The sequence below is a fragment of the Pleurodeles waltl genome, chromosome 11 (genome assembly GCF_031143425.1).
Source record: "Pleurodeles waltl isolate 20211129_DDA chromosome 11, aPleWal1.hap1.20221129, whole genome shotgun sequence".
In the NCBI taxonomy this organism is placed as follows: Eukaryota; Metazoa; Chordata; class Amphibia; order Caudata; family Salamandridae; genus Pleurodeles; species Pleurodeles waltl.
The window spans coordinates 98,868,867-98,891,697 of NC_090450.1; the positions used below are offsets into that span (position 1 = coordinate 98,868,867).

The window sequence follows — 22,831 nt, forward strand, 5'->3', positions numbered from 1 at the left end:
TTAAATCTATTTTCCCTTTCAGTAAGGACTGCATATCAAAGTATATTTTTGGGGCCTCTTGAATTATGCGGCAACGGAGTGCTTAGTTATGTGGCAGTGCTTGGTAAATCATGAGGCAAGAAAAAGCATATTAAGCAGCACATTCTACAGGCTGTCTCTTTTGCTTATTTGTGATATTAGCCCACATTAATACTGTCTGATCATTTTATAGTTTAACATCGGAATAAAGCAATTATCACGTGAAAGGTGACCAGGTAACTTTAGCAAGGGATCTGCCACTGGTAGCACCATGTGCTGTGATTTGATATATTTTTTTTTTGGTTTGAGGTGGCAATGTTTGTTCCGCCCAAAGTAATGTTTTTCGCTCTTTAAAATATTCTTACTGGAGGTGTGACATGAGGTCTTCCATATCTTTCCAGTATCAGTGAGCATGCCAATTCAACAGTGCATTGAAATTAGCAATACACCACTGTGTGGCTGCAGCCTTTTCTGTTTTTTTCTCCCTACAGCCTTAATTTATTTATTTTAAACTTTTTGTCCTTTAGAGGCCCCATGGATGCCGGGGACATGAGACTCTTTCTTGCTGTGGAAACAATTAGTGAGTCAGGCTCGACATGGACGTAAATATATTAGGAAATCGGTGTTAATGCCCTGTATTTCTTCTGTATTTGTGGAGGGACCGCCATGCCTGTATTTGGTTAATAGAAAACCTCTCTGCCTTGCTGAACAATGCCGCACAGCATTTTAAGATATTGGTTCCATTTTGTATGCAGGAGTTAGAATCATGAGGCGAAAGCAGGTCTCATCCTTTTCAACCTCCATCTCCACCTGACTTACTTATAAGTCCCTAGTATATGGTACCCAGGGGATGTGTACCCACAGTGCTGCAGCATTGACTGTGTCACCCTGTGTGTGACAATATGAAAACATTGTCCCCAGCCTGCCACTGCAGACTAGAAAGTGTCACACTGCCAATTTGACTTTGCCATTACCATTAATGGCAAAGTAACATATCCTTTAACAGTATATATATGGCTCCCCTCAGTGAGGCCTATGTTGCCCCACAGCAGGGAGCTGTATTTTAAGTAAGATGTATATTTCTGATATGTTTTAACAGCAACACTTCCAAACTGGCGTTTTGTTGCGGATAAAGTTGGTAGTCCCATTGGCTAACACAGGGTTACTGGTTGGCACCTCAACCTGGTTAACTCCTGATTGGGACCACCTAACTGGGTCATGTAAGTTATCAAATTAATCGTGGCATTAAATGTGGCTTGGTGGTAAAGTAGACATTTATGTCACTTTTTAAAGGTAAGTTAATTTTAGTTGCCACTCTGTCCTTCAGCAAGTACTGTGGCCTCACAAAGGCCCTGGCACACAGACAGCTTTTGGACTGCCTGGGGAAACATGTGAATGACTTTGGGGCTGAGGCACAAGGCAGTTGCTGCAGAGTGAAGTGTGACCTACACCCCCAGTATGGCCTCTGGGTGTTGGCCCAAAAGCTGAGCCTAAAATTCAAAGCCACCTATGCATGGGGAAATGGGGATAACATTTGCAAGCAGACTGCCTTTTGTTCCTGTGAACAGGTTGGAGACTGGTAGAGAGAGGGAAACCCAGTGTCAGAACCATTTTTCCCGTGGGTGTGTAGCCCTTAAGTAGCCACACCTCTGGGGTGGACTACCAAGCTCCTGACGACCAAGGTACGTCGTGCCATCTTGGAAGGGGCAGGAGTGTTGAACTCTGATAGATGTCACAAGAGACAGAAACTTCATCACCCAAGAGGAGGGGACCCACAAGCCCATTAACTAGTGACAGCGTTATCCCCTCTGGGCATATTCCCAGGATAAATATGGTATCCCTGGCAGCCTAGACTTTAGTACGCCGTTGATTTGGAGAAAGGACCGAAAGAGGACCATCCTGTTGGTGTCTGAAGCACACGGAGAGGCTGCACCATCGGATGGACTACAACTGCTGCCCTTTGGGCTAGTAAAGTTTGGATCATGTCTGTGGCTCCAGGCTCAGGGGAGGGGGGGGAGGGTGGATTCCCAGATAGCAGCATTGTCTCTAAGGGTCAGTTGTCTGGCCCCATGGAACAGCACCAATGACATTAACGCTGGAAGAGCCCAAATCGCCAGGTTGGTGGCCACTGCAGAAGTTTTGCTGCATCTGGATGCCAGACTCTTCAAAGCATTTATCCGAGATAGCCAAAAGTTGCCCCCATGTCTGCTGGACCAATGGGGGGTGTTTGTGCTAGGATTGTTTGCCCATGGGGAACACTAACCTCCACCAAAAGTTTGCAGCCTGACTGTTGTCACAAGAACTGAAGGCCTGTTGCAGTATCCCTTCTACCAGTGCAAAGAGGACATTGCGGAACCCCAAAATCTGTGACCAAAGTCATCCCACTTCACCGTGGACTGAGGACTCACCTGGAACTTAGCCCGGTCAACCACACTGCATCTGGAGCTTCCTTTTTCCGTCATCTCGTAGCATAAGGTCTGCTCCATTGTCTATGGCAGTTATCCTATTAAGATCAGATTTCAATTCAAAGAGGCTCTGGTGGCCAGGTAACTGTCCAAAGTTTCCTTACTGGCCTCCTAGACCTCTGCCCCGTTGGACTTGGTTGCCCAACTTGGGTCAGAATTGTCATACTATCTCTTAAAAATGTTTGAAAAGTATACAAACTTTTTGTTGCCCAATACTTGTTTGCGGTTGATGTAAAAGTTTCATATCTCCAGTGAATTTTGAGGACTATAGACTCTAAAAATAAAAATGTTCTATTTTTATAAATTGTTGTTGTGTCACTTTCTTGTTGTATGACTTTCATATTCCGTTGTTTGGCGCTGTCAAATGCTTTTACACACAGTTCCTTTGCTAAGCCCCACTGCTCGCAGCCACAGTTATCTAGGGTTGGACTTGAGGTTAGGTAAACAAGCTTGACTGGACCCAAGACTGAATGTGAGAGCGTACTGCTCAATAAGACCCTACAACCACACCATGTAATACACCCAAATCCTCATGCACACAAACTGGATAGGCATATAGTTATTGAATTTTAATGCATTGTTCAAAAAAGCTGATTTGGCAGATGTGAAACTTTACCCTAATTGTAACTTGCTTTGACTTTGCCAGCCCTTTACCTCCATTTGTTGTCCAAAAGAGATTTGAAATGTGGCAGCCTTTTCAAATTGTTAAAAATGTTTGTAAAGAAATGGCTCCCTGTTGCAGTTACCCCCCACTTTTTGCCTGATACTGATGCTGACTTGACTGAGAAGTGTGCTGGGACCCTGCTAACCAGGCCCCAGCACCAGTGTTCTTTCACCTAAAATGTACCATTGTCTCCACAATTGGCACAACCCTGGCACCCAGGTAAGTCCCTTGTAAGTGGTACCCCTGGTACCAAGGGCCCTGATGCCAGGGAAGGTCTCTAAGGGCTGCAGCATGTCTTATGCCACCCTAGGGACCCCTCACCCAGCACAGACACACTGCTTGCCAGCTTGTGTGTGCTGGTGGGGAGAAAAAGACTAAGTCGACATGGCACTCCCCTCAGGGTGCCATGCCAACCTCACACTGCCTATGGCATAGGTGAGTCACCCCTCTAGCAGGCCTTAAAGCCCTAAGGCAGGGTGCACTATACCACAGGTGAGGGCATAGGTGCATGAGCACTATGCCCCTACAGTGTCTAAGCAAAACCTTAGACATTGTAAGTGCAGGGTAGCCATAAGAGTATATGGGCTGGAGTCTGTCAAAAACTAACTCCACAGCTCCATAATGGCTACACTGAATACTTTGAAGTTTAGTATCAAACTTCTCAGAATAATAAACCCACACTGATGCCAGTGTTGGATTTATTAAAAAATGCACACAGAGGGCATCTTAGAGATACCCCCTGTATTTTACCCAGTTGTTCAGTGCAGGACTGACTGGTCTGTGCCAGCCTGCTGCTGAGACGAGTTTCTGACCTCATGCGGTGAGAGCCTTTGTGCTCCCTGAGGACAGAAACAAAGCCTGCTCTGGGTGGAGGTGCTTCACACCTCCCCCCTGCAGGAACTGTAACACCTAGCAGTGAGCTTCAAAGGCTCAAGCTTCGTGTTACAATGCCCCAGGGCACTCCAGCTAGTGGAGATGCCCGCCCCCTGGACACAGCCCCCACTTTTGGCGGCAAGTCCAGGAGAGATAATGAGAAAAACAAGGAGTCGTCACTGGCCAGTCAGGACAGCCCCTAAGGTGTCCTCAGCTGAAGTGACTCTAACTTTTAGAAATCCTCCATCTTGCAGATGGAGGATTCCCCCAATAGGGATAGGAATGTGACCCCCTCCCCTTGGGAGGAGGCACAAAGAGGGTGTACCCACCCTCAGGGCTAGTAGCCATTGGCTACTATCCCCCCAGACCTAAACACGCCCTTAAATTTAGTATTTAAGGGCTTCCCTGAACCTAAGAATTTAGATTCCTGCAACTTACAAGAAGAAGAGGACTGCTGAGCTGAAAGACCCCTGCAGAGGAAGGAAAGAAGACACCAACTGCTTTGGCCCCAGACCTACCGGCCTGTCTCCTGCCTTCCAAAGAAACCTGCTCCAGCGACGCTTTCCCAAGGACCAGCGACCTCTGAATCCTCAGAGGACTGCCCTGCTTCAAGAAAGACTAGAAACTCCTGAGGACAGCGGCACTGCTCCAAAAGAACTGCATCTTTGTTACAGAGGAGCAGATTTAAAGACCCCTGCAAATCCCCGCAAGAAGCGTGAGACTTGCAACACTGCACCCGGCGACCCCGACTCGACTGGTGGAGAACCAACACCTCAGGGAGGACCCTCCGGCGACTCCGAGACCGTGAGTAACCAAAGTTGTCCCCCCTGAGCCCCCACAGCGACGCCTGCAGAGGGAATCCCGAGGCTCCCCCTGACCGCGACTGCCTGAACCTAAAGTCCCGACGGCTGGAAAAGACCCTGCACCCGCAGCCCCCAGCACCTGAAGGAACGGAACTTCTGTGCAGGAGTGACCCCCAGGAGGCCCTCTCCCTTGCCCAGGTGGTGGCTACCCCGAGGAGCCCCCCCCCCCTTGCCTGCCTGCACCGCTGAAGAGATCCCTTGGTCTCTCATTGAAAACCATTGAAAACCCGACGCTTGTTTGCACACTGCACCCGGCCGCCCCCGCGCTGCTGAGGGTGTACTTTCTGTGCTGACTTGTGTCCCCCCCGGTGTCCTACAAAACCCCCCTGGTCTGCCCTCCGAAGACGCAGGTACTTACCTGCTGGCAGACTGGAACCGGGGCACCCCCTTCTCTCCATTGAAGCCTATGTGTTTTGGGCACCTCTTTGACCTCTGCACCTGACCGGCCCTGAGCTGCTGGTGTGGTAACTTTGGGGTTGCTCTGAACCCCCAACGGTGGGCTACCTTGGACCCAAACCTGAGACTTGTAAGTGATTTACTTACCTGTTAAAACTAACAATAACTTACCTCCCCCAGGAACTGTGAAAATTGCACTGTGTCCACTTTTAAAACAGCTATTTGTGTTTTATATGAAAAGTATATATGCTACTGTAATTATTCAAAGTTCCTAAAGTACTTACCTGCAATACCTTTCAAATGAGATATTACATGTAGAAATTGAATCTGTGGTTCTTAAAATAAACTAAGAAAAGATATGTTCGATGGCATCTGTCGCTGTAGATACGCATGTTCTGCAATAGCTCGCCATCTGGTGTTGGGCCGGAGTGTTACAAGTTGTTTTTCTTCGAAGAAGTCTTTCGAGTCACGGGACCGAGTGACTCCTCCTTTTGTCTCCATTGCGCATGGGCGTGGACTCCATCTTCGATTGTTTTTTTTCCGCCATCGGGTTCGGACGTGTTCCTGTCGCTCCGAGTTTCGGAACGGAAAAAATAGTTAATTTCGGAAGATTTTCGTCGGTATTGTTGCGTTCGGGATCGGCGTACTTAGATTCCACACCGCATCGAAGATCGAAGAGCTCCGGTGCCCTTCGGGGTAGTTTTTCGATCCTCCGTCGGGGCCTGGTCGGCCCGACCGCGTGCTGAAGAACGCCGATGGAACGGACCCCGTTCCGTTTCTGCCCCAAATGCCACAATAAATACCCCTACACAGACCAACACTTGGTCTGCAACCTGTGCCTGTCACCTGAGCACAGCGAAGACACCTGCGACGCCTGTCGTGCGTTCCGGTCCCGAAAAACACTCCGAGACCGTCGAGCCAGAAGACTTCAAATGGCGTCCGCACCGACAGCCCAACGGGAGTTCGAGGAACAGGAAGAAGAAGGTACCTTCTCGATCCAAGACTCAGACTCCGAAGGATTCGACGATACACAAACCGTGAGTAAGACGTCGAAAACCACACAAAGAAACATTTACAAGGCCCAGGGGACGCCACTGCCACCAGGCCATGGCTCGACCCATAAATTCGACTGACCGTCGGCACCGAAAAAGGCCCAAACAGTGCCGCGATCGTCCGACTCCGGTCGAGACACCGGCACGCAGCCTTCTCGGGACCGAGAAAGTGCTGGAGACAAGCCTCGACACCGAGATGCCGGTGTGGACACGGCTCGACGCCGAGACAGCGGCACCGAAACAGATCGACGCCGAGAGGTTTCGGCCCCGAAAAGGAAAAAAGTCACCTCGGAGCCGAAAAAACACGCAGACAAAGTTTCGATGCCGAAACAAACTGCAAGCGACCCAGCTTCAGGCTCTTATACAGAAGAGCACTCGCTAACCTCCCAAATGCAAAAGCATAGGTTTGAGGAAGAGCTACAAGCAACTGATGTGGACCATATGCAAAAGCGTATCTTCATTCAGCAGGGGACAGGAAAAATAAGCACCCTTCCCCCCATTAGGAGAAAGAGAAGGTTGGAGTTCCAGACGGAACAAGCACCACAACCAAAAGTGGTGAAAAGAGTTACACCACCACCCTCTCCTCCGCCCGTGATTAACGTTTCACCAGCACAAACTCCATCACACTCCCCAGCTCACATCACCATGAGCCAGGGTGACCAAGATCAGGACGCATGGGACCTATACGACGCCCCAGTGTCAGATAACAGCCCGGAGGCATACCCTACAAAGCCATCTCCACCAGAAGACAGCACCGCGTACTCAGGTGGTGGCTAGAGCAGCACAATTTCACAACGTTAGCCTCCACTCAGAACAGGTCGAGGATGATTTCTTGTTCAACACACTCTCCTCCACCCACAGCTCCTACCAAAGCCTGCCTATGCTCCCTGGTATGCTCCGGCACGCAAAAGACATCTTTAAGGAGCCGGTCAAAAGTAGGGCAATCACACCAAGGGTGGAAAAAAAGTATAAGCCGCCTCCTACGGACCCGGTTTTCATCACTACACAGCTGCCACCAGACTCTGTTGTTGTAGGAGCAGCTAGGAAAAGGGCCAACTCTCACACATCTGGAGATGCACCACCCCCAGATAAAGAAAGCCGCAAGTTCGATGCAGCTGGTAAGAGAGTCGCAGCACAAGCTGCAAACCAGTGGCGCATCGCGAACTCCCAGGCACTACTTGCGCGCTATGACAGAGCCCACTGGGACGAGATGCAACATCTCATTGAACATCTGCCCAAGGACTTCCAAAATAGGGCAAAACAAGTGGTTGAGGAGGGACAGACCATCTCCAACAACCAGATACGTTCCTCCATGGACGCTGCAGATACAGCTGCACGGACAATTAATACATCTGTAACTATCAGAAGGCATGCATGGCTCCGAACGTCTGGATTTAAACCAGAGATTCAACAAGCAGTTCTCAATATGCCTTTTAATGAAAAAGAACTGTTCGGTCCAGAAGTGGACACAACGATTGAGAAACTCAAAAAAGATACGGACACTGCCAAAGCCATGGGCGCACTCTACTCCCCGCACAGCAGAGGGAATTACAGCACATTCCGTAAAACGCCCTTTCGAGGGGGGTTTCGGGGTCAAAGCACACAAGCCAGCACCTCACAAGCAACACCGTCCACTTACCAGGGACAGTATAGAGGAGGTTTTCGGGGACAATATAGAGGAGGGCAATTCCCTAGAAATAGAGGGAGATTTCAAAGCCCCAAAACCCCTACTACTAAACAATGACTCGCATGTCACTCACCCCCTCCACACAACACCAGTGGGGGGAAGAATAGGTCATTATTACAAAGCATGGGAGGAAATCACTACAGACACTTGGGTTCTAGCAATTATCCAACATGGTTATTGCATAGAATTTCTACAATTCCCTCCAAACATACCACCAAAAGCACAAAATTTAACAACACACCATTCCAATCTCCTGGAGATAGAAGTGCAGGCACTATTGCAAAAGAATGCAATCGAATTAGTGCCAAACACACAAATAAACACAGGAGTTTACTCACTGTACTTTCTGATACCAAAGAAGGACAAAACGCTGAGACCAATCCTAGACCTCAGAGTAGTGAACACTTTCATCAAATCAGACCACTTCCACATGGTCACACTACAAGAAGTATTGCCATTGCTAAAACTGCACGACTACATGGCAACTTTAGACCTCAAGGATGCTTATTTCCATATACCAATACACCCATCGCACAGGAAATACCTAAGGTTTGTATTCAAAGGAATACATTACCAATTCAAGGTACTGCCTTTCGGATTAACAACCGCACCAAGAGTCTTTACCAAATGTCTAGCAGTAGTCGCAGCACACATAAGAAGGCAGCAAATGCATGTGTTCCCATATCTAGACGACTGGCTAATCAAGGCCCATTCGTTAATAGAGTGCTCAAATCACACAAATCATATCATACAAACCCTCTTCAAACTAGGGTTCACCGTCAATTTCACAAAATCCAAAATTCTGCCACGCAAGGTACAACAATACCTGGGAGCCATAATAGACACATCAAAAGGAGTAGCCACTCCAAGTCCACAAAGAATTCAAAATTTCAACACCATCATACAACGCATGTATCCAACACAAAAGATACAGGCAAAGATGGTACTACAACTCCTAGGCATGATGTCATCATGCATAGCCATTGTCCCAAACGCAAGACTGCACATGAGGCCCTTACAACAATGCCTAGCATCACAGTGGTCTCAAGCACAGGGTCACCTTCTAGATCTGGTGTTAATAGACCGCCAAACTTACCTCTCGCTTCTGTGGTGGAACAACATAAATTTAAACAAGGGGCGGCCTTTCCAAGACCCAGTGCCACAATACGTAATAACAACAGATGCTTCCATGACCGGGTGGGGAGCACACCTCGATCAACACAGCATACAAGGACAATGGAACGTACATCAAACAAAACTGCATATCAATCACCTAGAACTTCTAGCTGTTTTTCTAGCACTAAAAGCTTTCCAACCAATAATAGTTCACAAATACATTCTCGTCAAAACAGACAACATGACAACAATGTATTATCTAAACAAGCAGGGAGGGACGCACTCCACGCAGTTAAGCCTGCTAGCACAAAAAATTTGGCATTGGGCAATTCACAACCAAATTCGCCTAATTGCACAGTTTATACCAGGGATACAAAATCAACTCGCAGACAATCTCTCTCGAGATCACCAACAGGTCCCCGAATGGGAAATTCACCCCCAAATACTGAACACTTATTTCAAACTCTGGGGAACACCTCAGATAGACTTGTTTGCGACAAGGGAGAACGCAAAATGCCAAAACTTCGCATCCAGATACCCACACAAACAATCCCAAGGCAATGCCCTATGGATGAACTGGTCAGGGATATTTGCTTACGCTTTTCCTCCTCTCCCTCTCCTTCCTTACCTGGTAAACAAACTCAGTCAAAGCAAACTCAAACTCATATTGATAGCACCAACTTGGGCAAGGCAACCCTGGTACACAACGCTGCTAGACCTATCAGTGGTACCCTGCATCAAATTGCCCAACAGGCCAGATCTGTTGACACAGCACAACCAAAAGATCAGACACCCAGATCCAGCATCGCTGAATCTAGCAATCTGGCTCCTGAAATCCTAGAATTCGGGCACTTACAACTTACCCAAGAATGTATGGAAGTCATAAAACAAGCAAGAAGGCCATCCACCAGGCACTGCTATGCAAGTAAATGGAAGAGGTTTGTTTGCTACTGCCATATTAATCAAATACAACCATTACACACAACTCCAGAACATGTAGTGGGTTACTTGCTTCACTTACAAAAATCTAACCTAGCTTTCTCTTCCATTAAGATTCACCTTGCAGCAATATCTGCATACCTGCAGACTACCTATTCAACTTCCCTATATAAAATACCAGTCATTAAAGCATTCATGGAGGGCCTTAGGAGAATTATACCACCAAGAACACTACCTGTTCCTTCATGGAACCTAAATGTTGTCCTAACTAGACTTATGGGTCCACCTTTTGAACCCATGCACTCCTGCGACATACAGTTCCTAACCTGGAAGGTGGCATTTCTCATCGCCATTACTTCCCTGAGAAGAGTAAGCGAGATTCAGGCGTTTACTATACAGGAACCTTTTATACAACTACACAAAAATAAAGTCGTCCTAAGGACCAATCCTAAATTTTTGCCAAAGGTTATTTCACCGTTCCATCTAAATCAAACAGTGGAACTTCCAGTGTTCTTTCCACAGCCAGATACCGTAGCTGAAAGGGCACTACATACATTAGATGTCAAAAGAGCATTGATGTATTACATTGACAGAACAAAGAACATCAGAAAGACTAAACAACTCTTTATTGCATTTCAAAAACCTCATGCAGGAAACCCAATTTCAAAACAAGGTATAGCCAGATGGATAGTTAAATGCATCCAAATCTGCTACCTTAAAGCTAAACGACAGCTGCCCATTACACCAAGGGCACACTCAACCAGAAAGAAAGGTGCTACCATGGCCTTTCTAGGAAACATCCCAATGCAAGAAATATGTAAGGCAGCCACATGGTCTACGCCTCACACATTCACCAAGCACTACTGTGTAGACGTGTTATCCGCACAACAAGCCACAGTAGGTCAAGCTGTATTAAGGACATTATTTCAGACTACTTCCACTCCTACAGCCTGATCCACCGCTTTTGGGGAAATAACTGCTTACTAGTCTATGCAGAACATGCGTATCTACAGCGACAGATGCCATCGAACTGAAAATGTCACTTACCCAGTGTACATCTGTTCGTGGCATCAGTCGCAGTAGATTCGCATGTGCCCACCCGCCTCCCCGGGAGCCTGTAGCAGTTTGGAAGTTACCTTCAATTATTTATATATGTATCATCTCAACCTTAAATAGGTGCATACTTAGTCACTCCATTGCATGGGCACTATTACTACAATTCAACTCCTACCTCACCCTCTGCGGGGAAAAACAATCGAAGATGGAGTCCACGCCCATGCGCAATGGAGACAAAAGGAGGAGTCACTCGGTCCCGTGACTCGAAAGACTTCTTCGAAGAAAAACAACTTGTAACACTCCGGCCCAACACCAGATGGCGAGCTATTGCAGAACATGCGAATCTACTGCGACTGATGCCACGAACAGATGTACACTGGGTAAGTGACATTTTCATTTTCTATAACAAAACCTATTGGCTGGATTTGTCTCTGAGTGTGTGTTCCTCATTTATTGCCTGTGTGTATGTACAACAAATGCTTAACACTTCTCCTTTGATAAGCCTACTGCTCGACCACACTACCACAAAATAGAGTATTAGTATTATCTCTTTTTGCCACTACCTTACCTCTAAGGGGAACCCTTGGACTCTGTGCATACTATTTCTTACTTTGAAATAGTGCATACAGAGCCAACTTCCTACAATGTTTTTCGGGAAATTGAGAGATGGAGGGTATTTGACTTGGGTCCATTTGGCAATTTCTGAGGGACTCCAAGTTGCATTTGGAGAACTTCCATATTCGTAAAAGACCAAGAAAAGAGACTCTCATTCTGATACTTCCAAGGTCCCTCAAATGGTGGTATCAATCAAACACCAATAGATGTCCTACTTTCTCTGATGTAGTGAAGGGAGCGCTGTGACTTTAGTCGTTTGGGGACTCTTGTCCACAGGTTTAATGTAGAGAGCCCTAGAAAGGTGAATGAGGCTTTAAGGATCCAACATGGTCTTCCAACTACCCTGGATTTTAATAAAAGTATCCTCTCAACAAGGTGGCTGGTAGCTGCTTACCTTCAGAACTGTGGTTTACGTCCCTTTCTTGATGATTGGCTCCTGCAGCTCTCATCTCATAGTTTGGCCATAAAACATCAGCAACAAACTAGCAAACATACTGCTTGTCCTGTGGCTCTCAAAATTTGTGGAGAAATTCTCTCTGCAACATTGAATAAAAAACAGTTTATTTCAATGTGTTGGACATTGAAATGTTGAAAACCTTCTATGCTATGGACAAGGCGTATAGTATATTAAATGATCACTCTTTTTCAGCTAATTTGAAAGTAATTAAGTACTTATATCTGCCAAGTCCCTGGAAAGGTTGAGGATCAGGTTGCTTAAGGATAGTTTTGCGGACCCATTGTAATCAGTTCTAGAGAGATTTGAAGGGCAAGATTGTGGTTTCTCAAAACTTGTATGCCAGAATTATTATAATGATTTTGCTTGAAGATTATACAGATCTTTCATTAGTGTTAGTTGCAGACTCCTGTATGGTTGCCTCTAGACTTCATTTGAAACAACACTTAGTAAGCATATTATGTTCACGCGGCAAGACTGTTTTAGGATCTTGGAGCTTTCTTCTAATTTCTTTTCGCCTTTTTCATGAAAAAAAAATAAAAAGGTACAACACCACTAAATAGTACAACTGACCAAAGCAAGTGATATAACTTTACATATAAAGGAGGGCATTCATCTGCAGAATAACTTGTATCCATATGATTCAGAGTATGATTTTCCTTTTGAAGCTATTGGTCTCTGTGCTTTGTTTACAGAACACCATAGCCAGGAACCAATGCTGGACAATCTGTCACCTGAAACTACAACATACTTTAATACTTAGACCCTTATTGTGAGTAGCCTGTGAAAGATAACCATTTAAAATCAGGGACCACCGGTATCTGAATTTAACATGTGCTGCAATTTATCTGAAAATGAGTTCTAGCTGCAGATTCCATACCTTTTGAATTCTCCCCAGACATCAGACTGGATCTGGAAGATTTGTGTGGGCAGCACCCCTACATGTTAGATGGAGTGATTGGCTCTGCATCCATCATCTGCGACGTCCACACCGGATGAGATGTTGTGGGTCCTATATAGGCACCTGCCCAGGTGCGCTGACGTCAGTTATTTTCTTTCCGTGCCAGCCAGCACTGATACGAAAAGAGCTACCCCTCAGTCGATTTTTGACTGCCTTTTTTCAATCTTTTTGTCAAGTGTTTTTTTGAGTTTCACTCCTGGTGCATCGACAGATGTCTTCTAAGAAGACCGGATTCAGGACCTGCGGTTCCTGTCATTGGAAGATGTTAGAAACGGATCCACACGTTGTGTGTCTTTGGTGTCTGGAGCATGACCACAACCTGAGGTCGTGAATCCGAAGGCTTTGAGGGAGCGGTCCCTGAAGGTGATACACTCAACTCCACGCAAGTTGAGAGGATGGTCCCGGTATCAGTTCTGGAGTCCAAAGTCGTTGTCGTCCTACTCCAAGTTCTCAGGATGATTGAGTAAGTAAAGGCACAAGAAAAATCCAAGTAGTCGAAGCACTCTCGTCCGTCCCCCAACGAGACAAGGGAACATTGACGTTCTAGGCAGGGTTGTAGCTTCAGGATGGGTGTTTGGGGTTTTACACACCCCTTAATAAATGCAGTTTCTGATAATTAGTTGGGTACAAGTGCTTTCATTCGTGTATTGTGAGATTTCAGTCAGTTTTTAGTAGGAAATTTTACATACACACATAAAAACACACACACTCACTCTGTTTTGAAAATCCTCAAAAACATTGGTTATTTTACAAAATACTGTTTTTTGTCTCTTAGTACTCTTACCAGTCTGCATTCCCTTTTCTTTCCACTGCCTATTAGTCCCCTTTCATGCGCCCCTTTTGTCCAGTAATTTTAAAAAAACCTGATAGACATCTAGCCCCAGATTCCTTACTTTAGAATCTTCCCCAGGAACGAGACTGGACCTGGAAACCTTTTCCCCATAGCATGTCCATGTGCCGGAAGAGGATCTCGCCCGACTCCATATCGAAGTCGTCCACCAGATATGACTTCAACAGAGTCCATATAACCCCCTCGCTATCGTCCGTTCCTTCTTTTCCGTGCTTGCAATGCAGATCCAATAACGGTTGGTCAGGCCGTTTTCTGGCTACTTTGACGTTTTCGTCAACAGAACAGTGTGCTTTTTCCTGTACACGTCTTCAGGGTTGAAACCTTGTGGGTCCTGTCGACGACAAATGTTGGTTATGGACCTCCACTCAATTTGTATGTGGTGCCTGGGCAAGCACCATGACGTCAAAGAGTGCGACTCATGTCGTCAACTTCGGCCGAAAGCTCTGCGGTAGTGTCGTATGAAGCTGCTAGTGACGTGCATGTTGGAGTTGTTCCAGGCTTACTGTAAAATATGGTCTATGGTCTCCTTCTCATACTGAGGTCCGTTCATGGGCCAGTTCAAGGAGTAGTTCTCGTGGACGTCATTCACCATAGACTTCACAAAGTAAGTCCCGATGCAGACGTTCAAAGTTGCAGAAGTTGCCAACTTGACTGTGTACGGCTGCTCACCATTCCGCGGTTGAGGAGTCGAGGCCTGAGTCTGCCCTGCGTCTCCCTCCCATTCCAGGGGCCGGAGCGAGTCTAAAAAAGATATGTTCGATGGCATCTGTCGCTGTAGATACGCATGTTCTGCAATAGCTCGCCATCTGGTGTTGGGCCGGAGTGTTACAAGTTGTTTTTCTTCGAAGAAGTCTTTCGAGTCACGGGACCGAGTGACTCCTCCTTTTGTCTCCATTGCGCATGGGCGTCGACTCCATCTTCGATTGTTTTTTTTCCGCCATCGGGTTCGGACGTGTTCCTGTCGCTCCGAGTTTCGGAACGGAAAATTAGCTAATTTCGGAAGATTTTCGTCGGTATTGTTGCGTTCGGGATCGGCGTACTTTGATTCCACACCGCATCGAAGATCGAAGAGCTCCGGTGCCCTTCGGGGTAGTTTTTCGATCCTCCGTCGGGGCCTGGTCGGCCCGACTGCGTGCTGAAGAACGCCAATGGAACGGACCCCGTTCCGTTTCTGCCCCAAATGCCACTATAAGTACCCTTACACAGACCAACACTTGGTCTGCAACCTGTGCCTGTCACCTGAGCACAGCGAAGACACCTGCGAGGCCTGTCGTGCGTTCCGGTCCCGAAAAACACTCCGAGACCGTCGAGCCAGAAGACTTCAGATGGCGTCCGCACCGACAGCCCAACGGGAGTTCGAGGAACAGGAAGAAGAAGGTACCTTCTCGATCCAAGACTCAGACTCCGAAGGATTCGACGATACACAAACCGTGAGTAAGACGTCGAAATCCACTCAGAAGAACATTTACAAGGCCCAGGGGACGCCACTGCCACCAGGCCATGGCTCGACCCATAAATTCGGTGACCGCCCGTCGGCACAGAAAAAGGCCCAAACAGTGCCGAGATCGTCCGACTCCGGTCGAGACACCGGCACGCAGCCTTCTCGGGACTGAGAAAGTGCTGGAGACAAGCCTCGACACCGAGATGCCGGTGCCGACACGGCTCGACGCCGAGACAGCGGCACCGAAACAGATCGACGCCGAGAGGTTTCGGCCCGAAAAAGAAAAGAGTCACCTCGGAGCCGAAAAAACACGCAGACAGGGTTTCGATGCCGAAACAAACTGCAAGCGACCCAGCTTCAGGCTCTTATACAGAAGAGCACTCGCTAACCTCCCAAATGCAGAAGCATAGGTTTGAGGAAGAGCTGCAAGCAACTGATGTGGACCATACGCAAAAGCGTATCTTCATACAGCAGGGGACAGGAAAAATAAGCACCCTTCCCCCCATTAGGAGAAAGAGAAGGTTGGAGTTCCAGACGGAACAGACACCACAACCAAAAGTGGTGAAAAGAGTTACCCCACCACCCTCTCCTCCGCCTGTGATTAACGTCTCACCAGCACAAACTCCATCACACTCCCCAGCTCACACCACCATGAGCCAGGGTGACCAAGATCAGGACGCATGGGACCTATACGACGCCCCAGTGTCAGATAACAGTCCGGAGGCATACCCTACAAAGCCATCTCCACCAGAAGACAGCACCGCGTATTCTCAAGTGGTGGCTAGAGCAGCACAATTTCTCAACGTAAGCCTCCACTCAGAACAGGTCGAGGATGATTTCTTATTCAACACCCTCTCCTCCACCCACAGCTCCTACCAAAGCCTGCCTATGCTCCCTGGTATGCTCCGGCACGCAAAAGACATCTTTAAGGAGCCGGTCAAAAGTAGGGCAATCACACCAAGGGTGGAAAAAAAGTATAAGGCGCCTCCTACAGACCCGGCTTTCATCACTACACAGCTGCCACCAGACTCTGTCGTTGTAGGAGCAGCTAGGAAAAGGGCCAACTCTCACACATCTGGAGATGCACCACCCCCAGATAAAGAAAGCCGCAAGTTCGATGCAGCTGGTAAAAGAGTCGCAGCACAAGCTGCAAACCAGTGGCGCATCGCGAACTCACAGGCACTACTTGCGCGCTATGACAGAGCCCACTGGGACGAGATGCAACATCTCATTGAACATCTGCCCAAGGACTTACAAAATAGGGCAAAACAAGTGGTTGAGGAGGGACAGACCATTTCCAACAACCAAATCCGCTCCTCCATGGACGCTGCAGATACAGCTGCACGGACAATTAATACATCTGTAACTATCAGAAGGCATGCATGGCTCCGAACGTCTGGATTTAAACCAGAGATTCAACAAGCAGTTCTCAATATGCCTTTTAATGAAAAAGAACTGTTCGGTCCAGAAGTGGACACAGCGATTGAGAAACTCAAAAAAGATACGGACACTGCCAAAGCCATGGGCGCACTCTACTCCCCGCAGAGCAGAGGGAATTACAGCACATTCCGTAAAACGCCCTTTCGAGGGGGGTTCCGAGGTCAAAGCACACAAGCCAGCACCTCACAAGCCACACCGTCCAGTTACCAGGGACAGTATAGAGGAGGTTTTCGGGGACAATATAGAGGAGGGCAATTCCCTAGAAATAGAGGAAGATTTCAAAGCCCCAAAGCCCCTACTACTAAACAGTGACTCACAGGTCACTCACCCCCTCCACACAACACCAGTGGGGGGAAGAATAGGTCATTATTACAAAGCATGGGAGGAAATCACTACAAACACTTGGATTCTAGCAATTATCCAACATGGTTATTGCATAGAATTTCTACAATTCCCTCCAAACATACCACCAAAAGCACAAAATTTAACAACACACCATTCCAATCTCCTGGAGATAGAAGTGCAGGCACTATTGCAAAAGAATGCAATCGAATTAGTGCCAAACACACAAATAAACACAGGAGTTTACTCACTGTACTTTCTGATACCAAAGAAGGACAAAACACTGAGACCAATCCTAGACCTCAGAGTAGTGAACACTTTCATCAAATCAGACCACTTCCACATGGTCACACTACAAGAAGTATTGCCATTGCTAAAACTACACGACTACATGGCAACTTTAGACCTCAAGGATGCTTATTTCCATATACCAATACACCCATCGCACAGGAAATACCTAAGGTTTGTATTCAAAGGAATACATTACCAATTCAAGGTACTGCCTTTCGGATTAACAACCGCACCAAGAGTCTTTACCAAATGTCTAGCGGTAGTCGCTGCACACATAAGAAGGCAGCAAATACATGTGTTCCCATATTTGGACGACTGGCTAATCAAGGCCCATTCGTTCAGACAGTGCTCAAATCACACAAATCAGATCATACAAACCCTCTTCAAACTAGGGTTCACCGTCAATTTCACAAAATCCAAAATTCTGCCACGCAAGGTACAACAATACCTGGGAGCCATAATAGACACATCAAAAGGAGTAGCCACTCCAAGTCCACAAAGAATTCAAAATTTCAACACCATCATACAACGCATGTATCCAACACAAAAGATACAGGCAAAGATGGTATTACAACTCCTAGGCATGATGTCATCATGCATAGCCATTGTCCCAAACGCAAGACTGCACATGAGGCCCTTACAACAATGCCTAGCATCACAGTGGTCTCAAGCACAGGGTCACCTTCTAGATCTGGTGTTAATAGACCGCCAAACTTACCTCTCGCTTCTGTGGTGGAACAACATAAATTTAAACAAGGGGCGGCCTTTCCAAGACCCAGTGCCACAATACGTAATAACAACAGATGCTTCCATGACAGGGTGGGGAGCACACCTCGATCAACACAGCATACAAGGACAATGGAACGTACATCAAACAAAACTGCATATCAATCACCTAGAACTTCTAGCAGTTTTTCAAGCACTAAAGGCTTTCCAACCAATAATAGTTCACAAATACATTCTCGTCAAAACAGACAACATGACAACAATGTATTATCTAAACAAGCAGGGGGGGACGCACTCCACGCAGTTAAGCCTGCTAGCACAAGAAATTTGGCATTGGGCAATTCACAACCAAATTCGCCTAATTGCACAGTTTATACCAGGGATACAAAATCAACTCGCAGACAATCTCTCTCGAGATCACCAACAGGTCCACGAATGGGAAATTCACCCCCAAATTCTGAACACTTATTTCAAACTCTGGGGAACACCTCAGATAGATTTGTTTGCGACAAGGGAGAACGCAAAATGCCAAAACTTCGCATCCAGATACCCACACAAACAATCCCAAGGCAATGCCCTATGGATGAACTGGTCAGGGATATTTGCTTACGCTTTTCCTCCTCTCCCTCTCCTTCCTTACCTGGTAAACAAACTCAGTCAAAGCAAACTCAAACTCATATTGATAGCACCAACTTGGGCAAGGCAACCCTGGTACACAACGCTACTAGACCTATCAGTGGTACCCTGCATCAAATTGCCCAACAGGCCAGATCTGTTGACACAGCACAACCAAAAGATCAGACACCCAGATCCAGCATCGCTGAATCTAGCAATCTGGCTCCTGAAATCCTAGAATTCGGGCACTTACAACTTACCCAAGAATGTATGGAAGTCATAAAACAAGCAAGAAGGCCATCCACCAGGCACTGCTATGCAAGTAAATGGAAGAGGTTTGTTTGCTACTGCCATATTAATCAAATACAACCATTACACACAACTCCAGAACATGTAGTGGGTTACTTGCTTCACTTACAAAAATCTAACCTAGCTTTCTCTTCCATTAAGATTCACCTTGCAGCAATATCTGCATACCTGCAGACTACCTATTCAACTTCCCTATATAAAATACCAGTCATTAAAGCATTCATGGAGGGCCTTAGGAGAATTATACCACCAAGAACACTACCTGTTCCTTCATGGAACCTAAATGTTGTCCTAACTAGACTTATGGGTCCACCTTTTGAACCCATGCACTCCTGCGACATACAGTTCCTAACCTGGAAGGTGGCATTTCTCATCGCCATTACTTCCCTGAGAAGAGTAAGCGAGATTCAGGCGTTTACTATACAGGAACCTTTTATACAACTACACAAAAATAAAGTCGTCCTAAGGACCAATCCTAAATTTTTGCCAAAGGTTATTTCACCGTTCCATCTAAATCAAACAGTGGAACTTCCAGTGTTCTTTCCACAGCCAGATACCGTAGCTGAAAGGGCACTACATACATTAGATGTCAAAAGAGCATTGATGTATTACATTGACAGAACAAAAAACATCAGAAAGACTAAACAACTCTTTATTGCATTTCAAAAACCTCATGCAGGAAACCCAATTTCAAAACAAGGTATAGCCAGATGGATAGTTAAATGCATCCAAATCTGCTACCTTAAAGCTAAACGACAGCTGCCCATTACACCAAGGGCACACTCAACCAGAAAGAAAGGTGCTACCATGGCCTTTCTAGGAAACATCCCAATGCAAGAAATATGTAAGGCAGCCACATGGTCTACGCCTCACACATTCACCAAGCACTACTGTGTAGACGTGTTATCCGCACAACAAGCCACAGTAGGTCAAGCCGTATTAAGGACATTATTTCAGACTACTTCCACTCCTACAGGCTGATCCACCGCTTTTGGGGAAATAACTGCTTACTAGTCTATGCAGAACATGCGTATCTACAGCGACAGATGCCATCGAACTGAAAATGTCACTTACCCAGTGTACATCTGTTCGTGGCATCAGTCGCAGTAGATTCGCATGTGCCCACCCGCCTCCCCGGGAGCCTGTAGCAGTTTGGAAGTTACCTTCAATTATTTATATATGTATCATCTCAACCTTAAATAGGTGCATACTTAGTCACTCCATTGCATGGGCACTATTACTACAATTCAACTCCTACCTCACCCTCTGCGGGGAAAAACAATCGAAGATGGAGTCGACGCCCATGCGCAATGGAGACAAAAGGAGGAGTCACTCGGTCCCGTGACTCGAAAGACTTCTTCGAAGAAAAACAACTTGTAACACTCCGGCCCAACACCAGATGGCGAGCTATTGCAGAACATGCGAATCTACTGCGACTGATGCCACGAACAGATGTACACTGGGTAAGTGACATTTTCAATATGTATTATGTTTCTCTTCATGCTAACTTTGGGATGTCACCTTTCTCTGGAGTGCCTGTGAGTCCCAAGGAGGTGCAAAGTGCCTTGACTATGTCCTCATCAGTGGGTTCGGCCTTCAGCTTCAGCTGATGAAGCCTTTACAGCACCAGTACACAGACCTTTAGGGTTTTAACCTCTGGTGCCGGTATCTGATCAGCCGATTCCTGTGATGCCTATCCGCGTCAAATCCATCTCACCTTCTGAAGTCGAAATCGACGTGAGTAATCGCTTTCTGAACATCTGGTGTGGTGCCAGTCATGCCTGTTATCCCTGCCCTCCCTCCACACTCTGGGGAATACCCTCATGCTTATCCTTCTGAGGGACATGGTGGAGAGGCTGTGGAAGAGTTGGAGAGTATACCACCCATTTCAGATATTTACCAGCCTCCTAAAGAGGACAGCTGGCTGACTTAGCTGTGGCTAGTGGTGTGGACTCTTCTTCAGCCTCAGGCCTACTTGTGTCTCCTGGCCTTTCTATGGAGGCAAGTTCCTCTCTTGCTGACATGCTGAGAAGAGTTGCTGTAGTTTTGAATTTAACACTTACTTCAGTGGAATTAACTTCAGAGCCTCTAATTGATGTCCTCCACCAAGGCCAAATAAGGATTGAACCAGTGCTTCCTTACAGTGAAACCCTACATGATATATGTTTGGGGGGCTTTGGCTTAGCCTGATACAGGGGCCCCTGTTGATCGGGCTATATCTGATAGGCACCAACCTGTCACTGGTGATTCGGCTTGTCTCCTAAAACATCCGACTCAACAAAGTTTGGTGGTACAGGCTTCTTTTGCCTCCCATGATGTTGTCTCTCCCACATGTCTCATCTGATAGACATTCCAGGGGCCTTGACGTTTGTGGCAGACATATTTTTTCCTCCACAAGTTCCGCTTTACGCTCCATTAATACATCTTGCGTTCTTGGATGTTTCTCACATTCATTATGGAACTCATTGGCAAGCATCTTGTCTGCACTTCCGGGTGATATCAGGAGCACTCTAGCCCCTCTGATTCAAGGTGGCCAGCAAGCAGCTAAACAAATCATTTGCTTGGTATGGACACTATTGACTCTGTGGGGTGGGCCATATCTTCTTCAGTTGCATGCTGTGCCAGGTTACGTACCTCTGGATTTTCGGAGGCAGTTCAAGCCACATTGACATGCCTGTTGATGGTGTCTATACATTTGGTGCACAGGGTGACTACGCTTTAAGGCATTTTCGTAACATTAAGGGTGGAATAGTGAATTAGCTTGGTTCCTCTCTTCCCTTTTGCCTAGTTAGTACCTTCTGTACTGGCTTGTAGGGATTTATTTGTCTTTACTTACTGCACATGCTTTGGCAGTGCCGTAAGTCTTTTTCAGTTCTAGGTCTCTTTCATCTAATAGTGGGTGTTCATGCTGTTGGCAGGTGTTATTTTACCCTAATTTATATAGGATAGATTATTAGTGTGTACATTACCCTGGGAATCTTTGGAGGTTTCCTGCCTAATGCTTCAAGGCTACTTTTATTATTATTATTATTATTATTATTATTAATCGTGTCATGTGAGTGGCAGTTCTTCACTTCAAGTTTGTCAATGACAGCTCTTAGCTGTTTTTTTGTTTTTTTGTTTTTTTACAATACCTGCTATAAAGGTGATATTGTTTACATTTCTCTGAAGAAGAGCTTCCGCTTAAGAGTTGATACCTTCATGCTATGTACCTTACTCTAAGTGGAGTATTTGTTTTGTATACCTGGTGAGTATTTTTTTTATATCTATATCTATCTATATATATATATCTTGTGGGCTATTACACCTTCATTGGTGGGTACAGAGTTGCTCCGCTGCAGAAAGTTATTTTTCTAACTTGTGAGATCATGAATTTGTAAGGTCTAGTATCCCTTCTAGGTAACCATGTAATATTAACATAATCCTCTTTTTATGCAGGGTTGTTTTGAAGAAGTGTTTCTTCTAATTTGTAATGGGCAACTTTAGGTTTCTTTATAAGGATAATCCAGCACCCAGGGTGTCTATTTACTAACTACTAAGTCCTTCTTATACGGGCAAACAAGTTAGCTGTTGATCTACACTATTTGTTACGTATGTTCTACTTTTACCTATGATATGCTAGAATCAGAATTTTATATTTGGTAGATTTGATACATTA

The 22,831-nt window shown here is 46.2% G+C and overlaps 1 protein-coding gene across 1 annotated transcript in view; it reads left to right on the forward strand.

Moving 5' to 3' along the window:
• The window catches only part of PDCD10 (programmed cell death 10), a 212,097-nt gene that overhangs the window by 63,593 nt on the left and 125,673 nt on the right, over nt 1-22,831 (forward strand). The window lies entirely within an intron of this gene.